General features: G+C 48.2%; 1 protein-coding gene across 2 annotated transcripts in view; it reads right to left on the reverse strand.

The window, feature by feature from the left end:
* LOC115348505 (phospholysine phosphohistidine inorganic pyrophosphate phosphatase) overlaps positions 1 to 20,631 on the reverse strand; it is a 90,642-nt gene that overhangs the window by 19,266 nt on the left and 50,745 nt on the right. The window contains exon 7 of one of the 2 annotated variants that reach the window (XR_003925836.1): positions 5,285 to 5,492. The exons of the other annotated variant lie outside the window; for it this stretch is intronic. The gene's annotated coding sequence lies outside the window, so the exon portion shown is untranslated. The remainder of the gene's footprint in view (positions 1 to 5,284; positions 5,493 to 20,631) is intronic. 2 annotated transcript variants of the gene reach the window in all.

The following is a 20,631-nucleotide window of genomic DNA, read 5'->3' on the forward strand; positions in this document are numbered from 1 at the left end:
CTCTTTATATCTCATTCAGAGACCCTTCTGGTTGCTTTCATGGTTTATATGAGCCTTTCTTCATAAAAGCCACTTTCTAGTGACTTTATATACTTCTTTTCTGGTTGAAACCAAGAAACCTCTTACTCAACCAACCATTTTTCATGTGTACATAATAAATGAGGCTGTAAAATCACTGCAAGGAAAGATTCTCAGGCAGGAGGACTCAAAGCACTGAGACAGCCAAGAACAAAACAATGTGAAAATCACCTCCAACCATAGCAGGAAATGTGAAAAAGATTAATCTCTTTTAAGACTAATATTTTTACATTTCCACAGACATAGCCCCAGTATGGTCGCAGCTGCATGCGTATTCCAGGCACTAACTTTGTGCGGGGACTCACAATCTGCCTAAAACCAAACCTTAGCTATCATCAAGCTTAGTTTAGCCGCATATTTGGAATCTAAACCCAAAGAAATTAAGAGCATTTCCTGGGGAGGCAACACAGATTTTGGCAACTGCTGTTGCATTTTAAACATTTGAAAGTAATTGCTAATGCACAAAGAAACTGGAATTGAGGAGAATTTTCCCCAGGTTGGAGAGCAGTATTGGTCTCCAGTCCAACGGCTATTGAAAAGTCAATCAGTCTCAGTCTAACGCGCCCTACACAGATGACAGCACCATCCCCAAAATACGGAAACACACTGACACATATATGCATTAGCATTAATGTTACTCATTTTGAATGTCTGTTTCTCTGTAGATGAAGAAAATTCATATTCAATTATCTTCCTTTAAAATGATACATAAAGCAGGAAGACAACTTATTTCAATAGGAACAATTTATTGGACCAATTTATAGGGTATATTTATTCATAAGACAAATTTTTGCTAGGCCTGGTGATGGATTAAGATGAATCTGACCTAAAGACTCTGGCTCTTCTCTCCTACTGGTTTCTGTCTCGATAATTAAGAGGGATTTAATTATTTCTTGGAATTTAGTTATGCAAAAATGTATCAATTTTGCAGAGGTCATTAACTCCAGGGTTTCCACTGAGCCACAGTGATTCCATGGTTGATCCTGAGTTGATGCAGCTCCAAATCTCATTTTTTCCTGGTATGAACCTCTGTTTCATTTTATTGTTGTTTGGGTTTATGAGAGAGGCTGGGAAGGAATGGAGGACATGGAGAACCTGCTCTTGCCTCTGACACTGGCCTGGTGTGTGACCTCAGGTATATCACTTTGCCTTTCCGTGTATTGGTTTCCCCAGCTGAAACATGAGAGTAACAATACTTTGCTCCTTTGTGTGAGCACTTTGAAACTTCATTATGAAAAAGTCAGATATAGAAGAGTGAGGTGGTTCCAGCCCCTTCAAGATTAAGTGGGGATAAGATTCAGAGTGATGGATGAATATGCGGCCAAGCCATAAAGCAGGGGCCGGAGGATGGATCAGTCACAAACTGTTTGGGACGATGCCCTGGCCAGCTAGGAGTCATAAACGGGTTTTGGCACCAACTTCAAGAACATCAGAGCTTCATCTTCTGTGTCACAAGGCCTCATCTGTAAACCAGAAATAGCAGGATTTCTGTCTTTCCATTCCCTCTCCCCAGTACAGATTTTGTGTTCTTCAAGCACAGACTATGTCTTATCTGAACTGTTAAACTCAGTTTTGGTAGGAGCCTGGAGGAATTACTGAAGGGCAATGAAATAATCCTACAAGCGACAAGACCAGAAATCAGAGGAAGAAGAATGAGAGAGCAGGAAGAAGTTGCTTGTGAATCAGCACTGAGCCCTTCTGGGCTGGAGCAGTCATCTGTGGGGCACACAGCGTGGTCACAGCAATTTCAGCGATAAATTTGTCCATAAAGTATGGGCCAAATTCTGCTCTCTACCACCCGTGAGCAGCTTCCTTTGACTTGAGCAGGAACCAGTCCCACACAGCTGAGAGCAGGATTTGCCTCTTTGTGTGTAACGTCTTGTATGTAAACAAAAGAAGGAGGAAGAGACCTCTTAGATAATCATCACAGAAATGATCTTGGCCTTTCTAACACCAATACCAAGAATATAACTGATGAAAAACCCTAGAGCTGATCTCTGCCTCATGACTGGATTTCTGCCAGCACCAATTTGGAAAATTGGGTTGCTTGCTTGTGGGCAAGGATGTCCCCTGCGCAAAGTTTCTACTTATACAAGAAAGCAATGGTCCTGCCTTCCTTCCAGTGCATCAAGTCTTGGGTCTGCAAAGCCGTATCCCATGCAGTAAATGCGTGGCTCCATGTAGCAGTCATGGCAGCCCTCTGATAGACACTGGAATCAAAACCCAAAGATTTATGTTTGGCACCCACATTTAATGATATCTTTGTGACCCTGCACAAACCAATTAGTCTATATTGCAATTTCAACATGTATAAAGCAGAGCAAAAATAGCAGGCCTTCAACCACGGGAGACCCGGGCATGAAAAGCAGCGTGCTGAGGAAAGCATGAGTATGACCTAAGAATACTCCAGGTCGCCTTTTCCCACCTAGACATCATTTGCATGTACTCTCAAGGCTCCAACATGCTTTAGAGATGTCTGAAGTGTTAGGATTACAATCACACAAACGGCTCTTCTTCCTTCTGGTTCACCTGCTCCTGTGCAAACCCCTGGACCAGCAACAAATCGGTTAGTCCCCCCTGGACAGGGGGATGGGAGCAGCTACTCCTGAGAGCAAGTACTTGCAGTCATTGCCCCCAAGGAACTGAGCTGCTGCCAGGAATTTAAGGTAGCCAGCCGTTCCTTGCTTACTGTAAATATTTTGCAGCCAGTAATTACAGCCTATTTCAATTCTCCACCCTGGAAAAAGCTCGCTGTTCCTAAGGCAGGGGCAATCAAACTGTTAGTGACTGCTTCTTCCAACACCTCCAGCTTCCCTGTGGAGTCCTTCTGGAGATCCCCGTCCTCCAGCCTCCAAAGAACCATGACCAACAGTCTGACAATCCCTGAGGGAGGTGGTGGCTTTGGCTGACAAGAGATGTTCAACCCATGCTCAAACAGGCCAAGCCGCTTCTGCAGACAAGTGAATCACAACAAGCATCCACCTCATAAAGAGTTAAAATGAAGAGTTCTGCTAACACTTAAGCGTTACAAATCTTTTCAGTTAAAATAAATTATTCAGGAGATGTCATCCTCCCATCAGCACCATCTGAGCTACATTTTTAATAGTTCTGTGCGCTGAACACGTTCTGTCATAGTATCAGTGATACCAAGGCTGCGAGATGAAGAAGGGGGAAATGCAAGCACATTACGGAACATGAAAGACTGAGCTGCTTTCTCTTACAGGCCATGAAACACATGCCGCCCAAGGCAGTGGTGTCGGTTACGTTGCAGAGGAGTAAACCAAACAGAAATAATGCACTGACTTCAGGAATCGCAGGAGCCTCTTTATTTTCCCTCAAAAACACTATCCTGCCCGACGGATAATTCACCCACCACGTTCCACTGTCTTAGGTCTCATTTCCTGTGAATGAATCCACACTGACTCCACCAGGTTTTTCCAGACATAAGCTGGAATCAGGATCTAGCCTCAAGGTTGCACAGATACATAACTAAACAATGAAGATTCTTCTGCTCCATGTCTCTAGGAATAATAATAATAAAAGAAAGGAACATTTCTCTTTGCACCAGATGTTAAAATAATCACCTATCTGCCCACTGACCCATGTATTCATTTATTTGTCCAAATCACATACCACATGCAGAAAACAAATGTAACCATGCACGTTTACAAGCAACTGGAGGGAAACAGATCTGAGCAAAACATATAGGAGAATGTTGCGTCAGTTCAGTGCCTGCAATGCCCAAATTGCCCACGTGCCTACAGCATAGATACTGACTATGATGATACTCCATGACGATGAAAGCCTTGCTTGCGCTTGTAAATACACTGTCTACTTTGAAAGGCACGCAATACAGGGGATGAGACTGCTTCATCCCCATGGCTTAAATTGTCTTTCACAGTCAAACTTCTCTCCCCTCCCAGTGTGGGTGGAGAAGAGTAAAGGGTCCCTGACGGAGACAACTCGTGATCTTTTCTTCTGACTCTACAGAGCTCCTGCACACCCCAGGCACGTCCACCTGGCCAAACCCTCCTGTCCCTGTTTCTGTCCCAGAACATGGAGGAGAGGAAGAGGACCAGGTTTCCCACAGGGAAGCTGTTTGGTACAAGGTAACCCCAAGAGGAGAGCCTCTCGTCCTACCAGTCAGGGGAGACCGGCCGTTGTGGCGTGACCCCAGATTTCCACGCTCCGTGCTTCTGAGTAGGAAAACAATTTTGCCCCTAGTGTTTTCTGCCTGCAGCTTCACCTGGTTTAGGTTTTAACTGAGTGAGAAGGAGACACAATGAGGAACTGCAAGGCTCTGCAACCTGAGAGGAAATAAAAGGATAGAAAAGGGATGGGGGTATGGGAGATCCTCAGCCTCCTCCAGCAGCATCGATGTCAGACCTACAAAGGGGCACATCAAAACCCAGCTGCTGAGGAGGAAACATCACATGCGTCTTTTCTTGTCTCACAAATGGGAACAGCTGCCGACACAAGGGTAGCAGCAGCTCAGTAGCTCTGTTTTGCTCTTAGGCATAACTCGATAAGATTAATTGAGGGTGTTTTGCTAACTGGTGGTTCTCCTAAAACAGACTAAGAAGTAAGAGATGGCTGTTCAGGCCAATAAGGCAGCATATGGAGGACGGAAGAAAAGACCAAGATTTGGCAGGGGTTATGGAAAAAATGCAGACTCTTGTTCATCGCTCAGAGGTAAAGATGAGCACGAGGCGTGAAAGTGCTCTGGATGCCCGCAAACGTTCCCACTATTCACCCTGGCATCTCCTCAGGACTTGAAAGAATTCTGCAAAGCAAAAAAATGCTGCGGTCAGTTATGAGTGGGCTCAACGACTGAATAGCTAGCAAAGAAAACCCATACATGCCCAGGCTGGAATGAAGAAAAGTCAAATGCAAATATGCTGAAGTATCACTTTGCAGAAGTCAAGTCCCCTGGGGAGTGGCAGAATGAATGTTTGCCAACACGGTGATTTCTGGGAGTTAAGCATGTCCCCAAAGGAGAACCGAGTGACACCACCAACCCTAGGGAGTGCAGTAAGGGCACCAAAGCCTGAATGTACAATTGAACTACAAGCTCAGAGACGACAACGCTCTCTACCATGTAAAAAACAGAATAGCAGCACCCTGCAATAAAGCCAGAACTCCATCACTTTTTCCATTTTGCTTTATGCCTGCTTCCTCAGCTGTAAAATAGCTTAACTCCACTCACCTATGGCAGATAGGTTTCACCTGCCACGGATTTGTGTGTCATAAACTTGGATGGAAGGAGGACGAGCTGGCCCTGTGGTCAGCGACACCACACTCCGTAAAGGATGATCAGCATCCTGGAGAGAAGCCGTCCAACAGCAATCAATCATCTGGACCGGAGCGCAGAGGATAGAAGTGTAGGCTGAAAGTCAGCTATTGTGTGGATGCACCTACGGGGGAACATTTGGTAGTATAAGGGTAATGAGGAAAACAGGAAGCCTGAGCTTATTTGCCCAAGGACAGTGATTATAATAGTGCCTATCTTTACAGCATACAATGGACGTTCCTGCAAGACTGTCACGTGCCACGAGGAGGAACATCTGGAGAAATATCTTTCTTTGGATACCTGGGAGAATGAGGAACCCTCATCCCATCAAGTGTGAGGTGAGCGGAGCACCAGGATGGAGAAGCAGAGCAAGGGTGAGGACGGGAGGGAGCGGGGAGAGCCAGCTGCCGGTTTTGGCAGTGGTGCTGCCTGAGGTATTGGGGAGGTCACTTCCCTTCCGTGCCTCCCACTCACCCCGTGGAAAAATAGTTTGTTATCTGACATTCAAGAAACAAACACTGATCTTTTCTAGAAGTGCTGAGCGGTGGATCAGTACCGAGATCTACTGTGAAGTATTAATTCTGTGCAGGACCTGGTACTGGTTATGGTTATGATACCTCCAACAGCAGGAGCTGTGCTCTTTTAAATGAAATTTTTTGCCAAGGATAAAGCTAAGCCCCTGCAGTACTGATCTCCTCGGGGAAAGCACATTTCTGGGTCTCCTCCAGAAAGTTGCTCCTTTGCCTTGTCATATTACCACCCATCCACTCCAGCAGTCCCACTCCTTCCCTGGAAGGTGGAAGACAGTTCTAGGTATTTTCAGACCTGGTCTGTGTTAACTTGGGCACTGGAACAAAAAAGAAACCCGACCATAGCGCAGCAGCCAGAGGTCCAAAAATGCAGTGACCTTGTGAATACTGAAGGCAGGCCCAACCCAGAGCAATTTGTTTTGTTTAGAGACGCCCTGACAGTGGCTGCATTAAGAATGCATGGCCTCTAATGCAGAACATGTGTTTGGTGAGAATAATAAAGCACCTGAGCAGGAAAGTCGGGCCCGTTGAGCCTTCTTCCCTCTCCTGGCAGCCTCCAAATTGCTTTCTGGTTTATGACTTTGAGGGTGAGAGCACGATCAAACAGGTGGGCTGGGAGGTGTGGTGTTTTTTTTTTATCTGTCCCCAGAAAGCACATGTCAAAAATAAAAAGGATGGGTGGGAAAATGACTGTCAGTGATGGAAGCAGCAGGATTTGGAAACATCGGCAAAGCTGGGACCAGGTCCAAGCTGGTGCCCGCTCTAGCCGAGCCCTGTTTTTGATTTAAACCCCTAAAATCAGTCGCTGCGAACCCCCTGGGTACTCTCTCAGGGCAGCTTTTTTGGATTCTATGAAACGCTTGGATCCACTTCAAGCATCCCATGTTATGGCTGCAGCGGTGGCTGGGAGGGTCCCCAGCGGAGAGGGCTCCCACGCTCTGCCCAGGGACACCCAGACCTGGGTGACTGCTCTGCAATCCCAGGAGATTTTGGGGTAAAGCCAGCCTGCCTACACCCCCCTCCTGTCCCTGCCTGGGGAGCTAACCTCACGCAAAGCCCTTCTGCTGGGGAGCAGGACAAGCAATGCTCCAGTTCAGGTGCCTGCCCTGCGTGTGAGGCTACCGACGTGGGAAGGGTTAAGGTAAGTGCAGCCGTAGGCTTGTTTACCCTGTGCATTAGAGAGGGATAGTTTGCTGTGAACACGCTGATCAATATCTCCCAGCTGCCAGTTTAATCAGGATTAAGTGAGCAGCTATTAATTTTGCTCTTTTTCCAACAACATTTAGCCACCGTGTGAAAACGTTTCCTCTATCACAAACAAATTAACCTCGATATCATCTATCCAGACATTTTAAAGGGACTTAAAAAAAGAAAACCCCAAACCAAAACACTAACAAGAAGGGCCAAGACGAATAATCTGGCTTTAATTAGAAGTTTTCCAGCGAGCGGCTCACAGGAGAAGGATGAAGCAGCGGCGGGGGTGTTTGCTCAGAGCCAAGGCGTGCTTGCCTGGTCGGGACGAAGGCTAAATGGACACCTGCAAAGCCACCTTCGAAGTCTTCAGGCGTGCAAACACAGCACCGTGTGGGAGCAGGGAGCAGCAACCAGGTCCCCAGTGTCCCCTTCCCAGCCCACGGAGGCTCCAAGGCCAATGTCAGAGCAGTGCCCGAGAGCAGAGACACTTCCCCGGTCTGCAAGGATGGGGCCAGATGCAGAGGTGACACCACGGCAGGAGAGGTCTGACTCCTCAGGCATGCTGTTTTACTGCTAACAAGGCAAATCCTGCAGCCCTAGAGCATCAACCCCTCCCAGCAAATTTCGGGAAATATTTTAACATGCCGACTGGCGCAGTTTGCGGCTCACCCACAGGCACTGAATATTTACATACGTGCAAACTGCTTCACTTCTGAAACGCATCCACCTTTGGCGAGGGGTGGCAGGCAGCCACCCGGCACAGCGTGCAGCTCCGCATACAAACATGCTGAAGTAATTCAGTTTGGACTACGCCGGAGCTCTTTGGGATTGAAATCCCCAGGCTAGAGATGACAGATGCTTGCAGATCCACGAACAAATGACCACAGCACAACAGCTCTGAAGAGCCAGCTTCTGCTGCTCTTTGCCCTAAACAGTCTTTTCTTCTCATCCATGGGGTGACTCATGGAGGAAGAGGACACGTCCTAGGAAGAAGGAAAGCAGGACATACAGAAGCCCAGCTCTGAGCTTTGTAAAAGCCCTTTCTTTCAGCTATTCTGCCTATCGCAAAGGCACCAGAAGTTCTCCAAAGAAAGGACGACAGACGGGGCTGGACTTTCTTTCCAAGCTTCCTCTGAAATCACACTTGGCAGAGCTGCCCCAGCCTGTTGAAAGAGCATGGGAACGTGCGTGGCAAGAACTGCTCTCAGGTTGGAGCTCTCTGGGTTTTTCTAAGCCATCTGGGCTCTGATTTAGCTTGCAGAATAAGGCCCTGTACGTCCCAAATGAAAAGTCAGCTCCTAACCCAAGGGTTCAGCTTGGGGTCGATGGCAGAGGAGCGGCTGAAGAACTCACTCGTTAAATCCCCCCAGTTAACGGCAGCGGGCGAAGGCCTTTGTCACTGCAAAGGAAAACTCACCTGATCCTTTCCCACTCCCCAGACCCCCCGACTCCACTGCCTCATCTAGCTGGAAAATTTCTGTTACTATTTCCCATCTGCTGGAAAAGGAGAGAGACACCCAGTGCAGGCAGAGCTCAGGCAGCTGATGAGTTTCCCAGCGCTGGGTTATACAACCTTTCTTCTAGCCAGCAGAGCAAGGTAGTGTTTGAAACGCTGGTGCCCTCCATCCGACCCTGAACCTGAAATCCCACCTGGATTAAGTTTCCCACCACCACGCCCAAGTGAAAACCACCATGCCCGCCACCATGCCCAAGTGCCACTGGTGAGCAGCCTCAGACCAAACGACCCCAGTGCAAACACCATCTGCTGAAAAATCCCTCATCCTTTATGTAGCTCCAAAGCTTTGTGAGATGGACGGACATCTCTCTCTCTCCTTTCTCCATGTGGACCCAGAGAGGTCCTTGAAAGAGGGAAAAATTTTGACCACGACTCGCCAGCTGGTGTGAATTCTGTCCTCTCCGTTATGCTACATAAGCCACAAAGACATGGCCATAGGGTGGGGGAGCACGCCATGCTCAGAGACAAGCCTTTTCAGAGGAAACCTCAAAAGTCTTTCAGCACAGAGCTCTGCTTCCTTCCACTCCAGTCTGCACAAACCATCTATGAATCGCAAAGTGACATCCGGCTCTGATTAATAGATATGTGGCACTGGGCCTCCACCCTCCCCACTTATGTCAGGAACTATGTTGATATAAATTAAACTGAAGAGCTATTGTTCAAATTGGGCCAAATTAAGCCATATTTAGGCCAGAAGAACAGTGATTCAAGGGAGGTTGCCATGTAGCAGAGCAGGTTCAGATAGCACTGAAGGCCAAGCCAACTCCACCGTGGAGGGATAAAAGCTTTTGGTGCCAGGTAGAATCGTGGATAAAATAATGCTCTCCCGAGACTGGACATAACCCAGGTGACAGCCGTTACCCACTGCTGCCTCTGGGAATGTTAAAATAAGACTTTGCACTCTTTCTTGAAAGATCTTAGAGAGTTTTACAAACATTAGGGAACTAAATCTCTCGGCACTCCCAGGGTGCAATATAAGCTGGCTGGGATATCCACTGAGGCAGGTTTAAAAGTCCCAACGACTCTTTCATTTGTTTTACTGAAAGGGAAACTGAGGCCCCAAGGGAGTCGAGCCAACGTTTCCTAATTTGAATGCCTGATGTTAGGCAACTCATCCGCATGAAGAAACCATTTACAATTTTTACTTTTTTTTTTTTTATCAGATTAAAGTATTACAAGGTTGATCCCCTTCCAGACAGCTTGGTTGGCTGCATTGTTTCAACACTTGGATTTTTCCCACAAAAAACACCACCAGTATATTGCAGAAATTTGACCATACGCCTTCATATGCTTACACACACAGAGCCCTGAAAATGGCAACACCAAATAAGTATATTTCCCACAAAAACAAAAATTCCCTTTGAATCATTAAAGCTGTTATGTAAAATATATACTTACTACTGCATAATTAAAAAAGCCTCTGCAACTTTAATGCATATTGCCCTTGATCATGTGGTAGCAAGGAAGAACAAAATCATTAGGAGCTAAATTATTCTAGTAGCCTATTATCATAGTGTAATCTTATTAAAGAAAATTCATGCTGGTATAGCCTCTTATCTTCTCCACTTACAGAAGAGCCATGTGGTGTATTTCTGAGTGCACAGAGATAATAAAATTATAGTGAATTATGCAGCCCGCATATGGAAAAAGGAGCATAATTCTGTCCCTTCGAGGAGGGATGCTGATTTTTCTCAGGGAGGCGAAACCAGCATTACCCAGTTACTAAGCATAAAGGGACTATTCATTATTATCTGCAGACAAGCAATTTTGGAGAAGATCTAGGGGCTGCCAGTGCAAAAAGGCACAGCTTGCTGCCATGGCTCGGCCAACAGCCAGTGCCGCTCGCTGGCTTCAACGGCTTCCATCGCGTCACTCGGTGTGGGTGTCTGTACCCGCGTGGAGCCCTGCGTCACCAACCCCGGGGCACCGCCGGTACGTCCCCCGATACAGCCACACAGGCTGGCACTCGTGGGGTTCTCCCTCTGCTGATCCCTTCCCGCGCGGCCGGTCCCAAGCCGATGAAAACATTTTGGTGCATCGCTCGGAGAGCTCCCTCTCTGTGAACATCCCTGCAACAGATCTTGGCTTGGCTGACAGCACTAATTGAATTCAGAGCTGTTGTGAACTCACGCTAATTGGCAGGGAGGATAGTGCCCACTGCTCCGGCTTCCCCGTGGCTCAGCGTCTAGCCGAGACTGTCCCTGTGAGCTTTGGCTGTGCTACACCAGGATGCTGCACTGAAGCGGGGCTCGGAAATCCCACCCGGGTCGGCGTAATGATGAGGACAAAGGATGCCACAAGAGCCCAGGCATAACAGAAGGCCAAAGCAAGCTGTCAGCAGATGGTGGAGGAGCAGACCTGGCCCTACAGCTCCACTTTCCACCAAAAAACCACTGTGCACATCTGGCCAGAGCTGACCATGCCGTCACGGTCTGGACCAGCCCACCACGATGCTCGTACGGTCCCATCCTGTTCAGCCAGCTGTTTGGGGAGAGGATGGGCCACACGATGAAGCCCTCCGAGTTTTGGTGTCTTTGGGCCAGCTGCTGCCTTCCCTAACCAACCTCTACAAATGGAGTTTAGCTGGTCATGAGTTAGGGACACACAATGCAGAGCTTGTAACCTGATTTAAACATCAGCAGCGTAAGGCAGAAAGGCCTCTCTTCCCTCATCACCTGCTGTGAAGGACAGGCATGCAATTAAAAGTTTTCTGTAAATGTTAATTACAGTGGACTTACTTAGCTAATGACCAATTGATCTTTTGATTGTATTAAGTTTATAAGTGTAATGAACTTAACTGAAGTATGGATTACAATCTTGTTCTAATTAAAACAAAAAGGTGTAACATACACTAGCCATCAGAAAGAGTTTTAATGGCTGTTTGGGGTCAAATTGTTGAAAATATTAATGTGTTGTCTAAAGCCTGCAGCACTTAATTAGATTCTTCATCCAAGTGGAATTCATGTTACTTCGAACGATGCATCCAGATAAGATTTTCTTGTGCACTCAGAAATAGCTGGAATATAGATCTTGCCCATTACTTCCATGGCACCCACCTCTGCCCTCCAGTTATAAATCCTGACTTCCTCAGTCCCCTCCGATCCAGTGGCTTGGGGAAGAGAAGAGAAAGCTTGTCTTTCTGAACCACTCGGTGCAAATACATTTTGCATATCACTGCAGTTAAGAGCTGTACCATTTGTTACCCTGCTCTTGGGCACAAAGTGTAGAGCAGGGAGGTCATCATTATCTTGCAAGAGATTGATAGAGAGCAAACAACACATATTGCTACCAGCAGCCATGGGGAAAAGGTGTTTGCATTTGTACATCAGTAGTGGCCAAGCAAAGCTCTGATCAGATAAGTAAAGCAGGGCTCAAGAGACCAGAGGGTTGAAATGCTAGGAGTCCTGGAGGTCAGGACCGAGAGGGGAAGGGCTTGCATCTCTTGTCTGCACCCTGCTACAGCTCTGCCTCTCGCCTTTGCAGCCCTAGGAGGAACTGACCTACTTTAATCCAAGTTTTTAATGCCAAATGAAGAGGGGATTGGAAACAGGATGTTCTCCCTGGAAAGCGCTGGACTTAATTTCTTCCACTCCTTTGGCAGCACCTGTTTCTGCACTTCTTTAAGACAAAACACATAGCTCTTTCCTTTTTTCTGGAGTCTGCCTGAGGCAGGAGAAAGCCATTTGCTGTAGGTGATGTCTCCACCCAGCTCCTACCAGAAGCGACATGTTTGCAAAGTCAAAAAGTCACCGCTCCTGAGGCCTCTCCAACCACCAAAAAAATATTTTAAAGTAACTATGATCCCTTTTCTCCCAGCTGTGACCATTGCCTGTCTTCAGTAATCCTTCCTGCAAGAGCTTTGTTTCTAAACCACCTGGAGATGCTTGGAAGGGCACAGTGGAAATGCAAACTTACCTCCAAAGGGGAGCAAGGTCCCAAAACCACTGGGCATACTTCGACAGTTAAAGCACTGACAGGCCGATGCATCATTTATTTAAATTTGGTGCCAGGGCTTGCTTTATAAGAAACAGCCCAGCTGGTGTCATTGCTCCACGTGCCCCCAGCATCATCAGGCCAGACACGCTGCCGGACACCCAGTTGCTCGCTCCAGCAGAAGCACGCCGGGCTGGAGAGCAGCTGGTGGAAGGAATCCGCTCTCCAACCTGGCTCCCCCCGGACAGACAGACAGAGCTGCAGGGAGAATTGGAAATGTGCAGCTCCATTCTGGTCTCCTGGCCGTGAGGAGCGGTGGAGAGGCTCTGTAAGAGCAGCAGTTGCTCAAAGGCAGGGCTGGGGAGGAACACCTGTGAGCTCAGGAAGAGCTTGTGGTTATGAGTCAAGGTGTCACAAAGCAGCATGTGAGGTGACACTTAGACCAGTATGAACTAAAGGCTTCCTGCCGTCAAAATATCGCATTTGGGTCACACTTGAAGCAAACCTTGAAGCTCAGTACAGCCACGCATCAACACCTCGCCTCCGACACATGACTGAGATGTGCGACTTGTTGCAACAAGTCTGATGGTGCAAACCCTTCTGGTCTCCGTGCCACAGCACCTATACCACCACACCCATAACCCTGCCCATACATCTTCCCCCAGACCGTGATAAAGAAGCTTATTAGTGTTTTTACGGCCACTCTGGTCATCTCTCACAACCCAAATAACTGCCTGAACGGGGAGTCTGAGATCAGCAGAGCCCTGCTCAACCCCCGCTGCCACCACTCTACCGCTGCTGACGCCTACCATAGCACTGTCACAACATCTGTGAGTTTTTCAGTTCCAGGATAATCTCATTTTAGATGGCCTTAACTGGTCATGTTAACCCAGTTAGTAACTGGTGTTTACCCAGTATATCAAGTCCTCAACTGTGCACACCTGGGTGTGCCCTGCATTAATAGAGGGAGGAGACTTTGCACTAGAATTTGGAAATTGATTTAAAAATCCTGCTGGCCTGATGTACAAGTCCATGATATGAGTTTACGAACAAGGCAGAGAAGGTTTGAGCCCAGTGAGGGCTGCATTGCAACCACTGCCTCTGAGAAGAGAGATACCCAACCAACTGAGCAGAGAGGAGATAGCACGGAGGGGAATACTGTAGGGAGTAAACCTAATTACGTGCCTATTAGGTTGCCAAGAGCGGGAGGGACAGAAGATGCTATAAGGTGAACACATTAGCATAAGATAACATCACTCATGCTGGCAGCCCCAGAAAGGAGAGGGCCTGCAGCCAGAAGTAGCCATGTCCAAACAACTAAACACCCTGCAAATTCATTGTGAAATAAAGACGAGGTTAAGGAGAGGATGATTCAATCTAATTCAAGGACAAAGACAGGACTTCAGGACAGCAACGGTCAGAAAGAGAAGTGCCCAGCATCTGTCAGGAAGAACAGACAAAAAATCCAGCTGCTCCATCAGAGGCACAGGTCCAAAGCACCCCGTGCAGAGGTCCCCTCCCCACTAGTGCTTTGACTTTGAAATGCAGTCGCCAGGAGCAGAGGGAGAGGCATGGTGGGAAGAAAGCTGTCAACGGGATGCACATCTGGGGACAGGCTGGGAACACCATCGCCGCAGGGATGGGAGGAAGGCTGTGAGTGAGGGCACAAAGCAGTGACCACTCTGCCTTGCCGCGGAGAAAAGAAACACACCAAAGACTTCAAGCAAGAGAAAGCTGCCAGGAGTTTCTACCCAGTATCTACCACTGCTGCCACCAAAATCAGCCAAACCCAGCAAGGCAGCCCCAAAGCCAGCGGCTGCGTTGAGAAGCTGTACTCATCTACCTGGACTTGTGCAAAGCATTTGACACTGTCCCACACGACATCCTTGTCGCTAAATTGGAGAGACACGGATCTGATAGATGGACCACTCGGTGGATAAGGAATTGGCTGGACACTCAAAGAGTTGCGGTCAATGGCTCGATGTCCAAGGGGAGAGCAGTGATGAGTGGCGTTCCTCAGGGGTTGGTACTGGGACCAGCGCTGCTTAACATCTTTGTCAGGGACATGGACAGTGGGACTGGGAGCACCCTCAGCAAGTTTGCCGATGACACCAAGCTGTGTGGTGCGGTCGACACGCTGGAGGGGAGGGATGCCATCCAGAGGGACCTGGACAGGCTTGAGAGGTGGGAGTGTGCCAACCTCATGAAGTTCAACAAGGCCAAGTGCGACATCCTGCACGTGGGTCAGGGCAACCCCAAGCACAGATACAGGCTGGGCGATGAGTGGATTGAGAGCAGCCCTGCGGAGAAGGACTTGGGGGTGTGGGTTAGCAAGAAGCTCAACATGACCCAGCAATGTGTGCTTACAGCCCAGAAACCCAACCGTATCCTGGGCTGCATCAGAAGAAAGGTGACCAGCAGGTCAAGGGAGGGGATTCTGCCCCTCTACTCCGCTCTGGTGAGACCCCACCTGCAGTACTGCCTTCAGCTCTGGGTCCCCAGCATTAGAAGGACATGGACCTGGTGGAGCGAGTCCAGAGGAGGGCCACGAAGATGATCAGGGGGCTGGAGCACCTCTCCTATGGAGACAGGCTGAGAGAGTTGGGGTTGTTCAGCCTGGAGAAGAGAAGGCTCCGGGGAGACCTTAGAGCAGCCTTCCAGTGCCTAAAGGGGGGCTACAAGAGAGATGGGGAGGGACTTTTTACAAAGGCATGTAGTGATAGGACAAGGGGTAATGGCTTTACACTGAAAGAGGGCAGATTTAGGTTAGATGTAAGGAAGTTCTTCCCTGTGAGGATGGTGAGGCACTGGGACAGGTTGCCCAGAGAAGCTGTGGCTGCCCCATCCCTGGCAGTGTTCAAGGCCAGGTTGGATGGGGCTTGGAGCAACCTGGTCTAGCGAAAGATGTCCCTGCCCATGGCAGGGGAGTTGGAACTAGGTGATCTTTAAGGTCCCTTCCAACCCAAACCATTTTGTGATTCTATGCTGCTTTGATTCTATATGTGTACCGGGGCACAGGTAAACAACCGCACACAGGGAACAACAAAGGAGATGTCAGCTTAATAACGGAGCTACCTTCAACACCTCCCTTTGCTGTGCTTGTTTCCTTCTGGGATGTAAAAGGAGAAGCCTCAAATGCATGTGAGTCTGTATTTCTCTGCATACAAATATTGCCAAATCACTCTGTTGAGAACTAGGAAAGTTAGCAGGCACACGATTGCAGGAGCATGCTGAAGCTAAACAACCTGAATAGAAGTGATACGATTTACTGAGAAAACTAAGCTATACGTTCCTCCAAAAGCTGCAGATTTTGCTCCTGAGGTTTCTGTGCAATAAATCCCATTAGCGACAGGATTTACATGTTGAGATGAGGAGAGGTAAAGCGGGGTTAAGAAAAAGGTAACACAGATGCTACTTCACCAGCCCCAGCTAATTTTCATGCAATTCTAGTTTTAGATAAAGAGCCTTCCATCGGTTTTTGTATGAGAAGAGTAATGCAGGCTATTCAAAGAGCAGTCATACACCACTCCCGTGGCTAAAGCCGCCTGCTTTCTGAACATGCATCCTCAAGGAGCACAGCAGGGTGTGGGGGATGTGTGTTCAACAACTCTGCTACCAGACTCAATCTCTTCCCTCTTTCTCGGCTGCAGCTTCGGGGGAGACAATAGGACAAAATGATTTTGAGTGAAGCCCTTACTTGCTAATTGCATTTTGTACTATCAATGGATTATCCTGAGAACGAAGCAGGAGCAGACAAATTTATTCTGTATTATGGCTATTTCAGGGAGTTATGGTGAACACTGAACCCTGCACAGATTTGGTAAGGGACAAGATTAAGGCTTTGTTAAAGCTGAGCAAATGCTTAAGAGCTTCACTGAAAACAGATGAGCTGAAAAATATCTTAAAGTGTTTAACAGAACTGCAGCAACCATGGATGGCTGTTTTCACAGCCCCATAATCCAGATATTTAAAAAAAGGAAAAGAAAAACAAAACAAAGAAAAGGAAATCCACTTTAGCTGAGATAAACTGAACCTGGGCACATGTGCATACCCCAAAAAAGCAACTACAGACCTTGCACAGGTGAAAACGAGCTCCTCTTTCCCAAGAGCATCAAGTGTCTGTGAAACAGGGAGTTGATGTTTCTTTTATTAAAATTATGAAATTAAATGTTACTTTTTGAAAAGTTTATATAAAGCTAAGTAAGAAGGATAATCCCAGCCCCTTACAACAAACCTCTGACTTCTTATAATGCATGCAAGAAGGAAGGTGTAACCTCTCTGAGCATAGCTCTGGCATAGCTCTGTCCTTAAGCGTCCTTGTGCTCTTGATGCCCCATCATGAACCGTCTGGCTCTGAACCACCGCCTGCCCCTCATTGCACTGCCCTGGCACAACTACAGAGGAAATTTTTGTCTACATCTGTGCAAAACCTGAAACGCAAATGAGGTTGCTCAAATTAGCTTGTAAAGGAGCATCCTCTCAGGCCCCAGTTGTCCAGCCAGGCAATGAGCTGCCTTCACTGAAACAAGTAGGTGAATTTTCCAGACTTCCCCAGAACCAACAGCCAAACTTCTGAAACACGAGAGGTGAGCCCCGTCAGTCCATGGGATAGCAGCTGAATCTTTTTGGGAGCCAAGTAACAGACTCCCTTGCTGCCCTTACATAGCCTCAGCACAAAACCAAGCCCTTCTGGCCTTTCTGTTCATATATATATGAACGATGTGGACACTAGACAAGGGTAACTCAAAATGGAGCTGCTGTTGGACGGCTTCCCTGTGAGTTTTGCAGAGCACAGCCTCCTTTTAGCTTTTTCCATCAGACAGACTTTGCCCCGTGCCTGGGACAAGGCTTCCCCCCGCAGCGATGGAGAGGATCCCCCCCTCCCTGCCCCCAGCCAGCCCCCCGCTCTCTGAAAACCAGAATGCAGGATTTTGTTGCATGACTATAAATGGTGAATTGCATAGGCCAGGAAGGATTATTTATTTATTCGTTCATTCCTCAGCGCATGCAAAGCCAAATTCTGCCTGTCTCCTGGGACTGCATGCGAGAGCTAAGGGCTGCAGACTGGTCACTGGGGTGAAGTCCCCAGGTATTGTCGAGTGGGTTGTTTTATTGTGCACATAAACCTTCCTGAAGCTACAAATGAGGAATACGTTTGGGACAAAGCGTTTACCATTGCACAGCAGCATTCTGAAAGCATGCCCACCCGTCCCTTCTCAACAAAAAATACTAATAGTGAGACTTCAGGTGCCTGCCAAATCTTTATGCATCATGTTATAAAATGTCATTTGGAGAGGTCCCTCTTATCTCCCATTTCAAGCACTCTTCTAAACTTTTCAGCTCTTGTAACCAAGGTAACACCTGAATGGTCCCAGGCACTCTGATCTGTTCTTGGAAAGCATCAGGTTGGTTTTCTTTCAACTTCACTCCTCTGTTCCCCCTTCTTCCCATAATGCCTGTTCCTCAAGCTCTGCTCACCTCATTCCCAGGGAACAGGATAACTGGTAATGAAGTGATGGCACCTTTCATCATTTTTCCCTGGGAAGGCAACTCCTCCCCGACACTGCAGCACTGTGTGACACTGGGCAGCACTGTGGTACCATCACACCTGGAGAACACAGTCCAGCTTCTCCCTTGTGAAAGGGCTTTAGTTGCTGGTGTTGGTGGATTTGCACTCACTTACATCCTGGGCTAAGTTTGTGCCTTAAAAGTCATGTACTAAATTTGTAACGATTCTCTCCCTCACCCCTCTGCAGCATGGATGTTTTAAGAGGAGCATCACTGGACTGCTCATCCTGGAGGATGCTGTTTGCTCCCCATATGAGTTGGAGGCCAGGGGCACATCTGGAGGCTCCCAGGTGGTCCTGGTCTTGGTGGGCATCAGCCTGACAGCCCCTTGCAGCCTCGAAAGTCCCCCAAGGCACCAGTACCCACTGAAAGGTGCCGCCAGTGCCAAGACCATTTCTAGTAGTGCAATGTGACCACACCACAGGAGCACCCACTGGCCCGGCTGAGCTTTCTGTTTGCCATCTCAAAGCCCTCAGGAAGGCTTAATCCTGTTTTCAGATCTAATCCACTAAACAAATGCATTATCCCTATGAAGATTTGCTCTTTTTCTGAGCTCCAGCAAAGCTCTGTGTCAAGTCTCTCTGTTAGACAAGATTTTTGCAGCAGCCGTGCTCTGAGCACAGATCCTGGCAAAAAAAACGTCTGGGACAGACAAGCCCTCTGTCCTCCAGCATGCCTGTATGTAAGCTTGGCAACTCACCCCAGGAAACACACCAAAAAATGACATTTTGTGCTTCTCCTGAACCGTACGACCATGTTCTCCAAGCCCTGAACAGTGCAGGAGACACTACGAGCTGCTGCCACGCAGAAGCCTGCTCTCCTGCACAGCCACCAGACCCTCTCGGGGATATATAGCACTACCACTTGACTTTCTGTCCTGGAGTGCCTTCTTATCTCCCCAGGGTGAGAAACTCCAACAGCACTTGTGACATGCAATAGCCTGCTCTTTACCCGTGGCCTGATCAAAATGAAAAGGGAAGACAGTCCACGAAGAGTCTTTTTGTATTTTCTCATAGCAGAAGTCTCGAGGACCCTTGCAAACTAAGGAGTCACCCCAGTCCCTTCCCCGCTGTGCTTCCAGCTCGGGTTCAGCCCTGACTGGAAATGCCCAGTTAGGCCAGGAACAGGCAAGAGTTCGGCAACAGGCAACAGCATCCTCAGCTTCACACCCATTAATGCTGGAACATGTCATGTCATGGTGTGAGCGTGATTCCAGCCCCACCAGGCTGAGGGGTACGGCCCCACGTGGGGTGCAGGGGCACCAGGGCTGTGCCTGGGTCACGGGAGGTGCAGGCAGAGGCAGCAAGCCCCCTGCCCACTGCCTTTTCTGGATGCTGAACCCTTGTGCTATAACTCTCCCCGCTCTCCTTGTGTCTTTCTTGAGAGAGTCAACCAAACCTGTGCACCCTTCCCTGGCAGGCGATGCCTGCCTTTAGCCAAACCGCTATTCTCACCCAGTAACCCACTAAGTATTTCTTTGCCTTCACCTTGGTCCAGGTTCAAATCAGTTGTCAAAATACTGAAGGTTTGGTTCCCGTTCAAGGACGGAAGCCTCAAAGCCCTGGCACCACTTTCCAGACCGAGCTCTGGACCATTCTGCTGTCGGTCCAAGACAAGGTCCCGCACGAAGCTGCTCGCTCCCCTCTCCAGCAGCCCGCTTGCAAGGGTTTTTAATAACCTGAGAAAACTGAAATAACACAGAGATGGAGTGATTCTGCACTCAGCAGGATGACAATCCAACACTTCTTAAATAAAAGTCCTCAAGTTAGAAAAGCATCCTGCAGTTTCACAGACTTTTACAGCAAGACCTCCAGCCACAGAGCAGAATCCCCAATTTCACCTAGTGATCAGACGCAGGCAGGGACAGAACCTTTTCTTCCCCTCTGTGCTACTCAACCGAATGGTGCAACTCACCTGTTTGAGGACTTGGCTGGACGTTTATCCCGGCCATCTAGCTGCCACAGGCACTGTGAATTAAATTTCAGTTTCACTGGGCATAGGCTTTGTGCACAAGAGGTAAGGGCACCTTTACTGGGCTGCAGAAAAAAACCCCAAACCTGCATAGGGCTTATTTCATATTTTTTTCACATCATGACCTCAGCTGGGTATACACCAACTTCATGTTAATGGGAATAACGTAAAAGCAGCCAGCCAGCGTGTTGAATTGCCAGCGTCCCATTCGGTGATGGATTCAAGGAGCTGGTACAGTTCCTAGTCTCTCCGCACGTGAGCATCTGAGTGACCAACACGGAGGCCTCAGGCAGCGATCCGCAGATAACAGCTATCCTAAATCAGCTCAACTTCTGGAACAGGGCATCTGGCAAAGGAGAACAGAGCTCCTCTGCCTCACCCCCACCCTCCCACCACATTTTCAGGTCCCCCAAGCCCCTTCAATATTAAAGAACAAGCTGCAAGCTTCTTCCATCTCTACTAAACAACTGTCTGTGTGACACAGAGACAACCCATCAGGCCTCAGGGCTGTTCAGGGATCTGTTTCTGGTTTGCAGATTTATTATATGCAT

Source organism: Aquila chrysaetos, chromosome 11, assembly GCF_900496995.4.
Source record: "Aquila chrysaetos chrysaetos chromosome 11, bAquChr1.4, whole genome shotgun sequence".
Lineage (NCBI taxonomy): Eukaryota > Metazoa > Chordata > Aves > Accipitriformes > Accipitridae > Aquila > Aquila chrysaetos.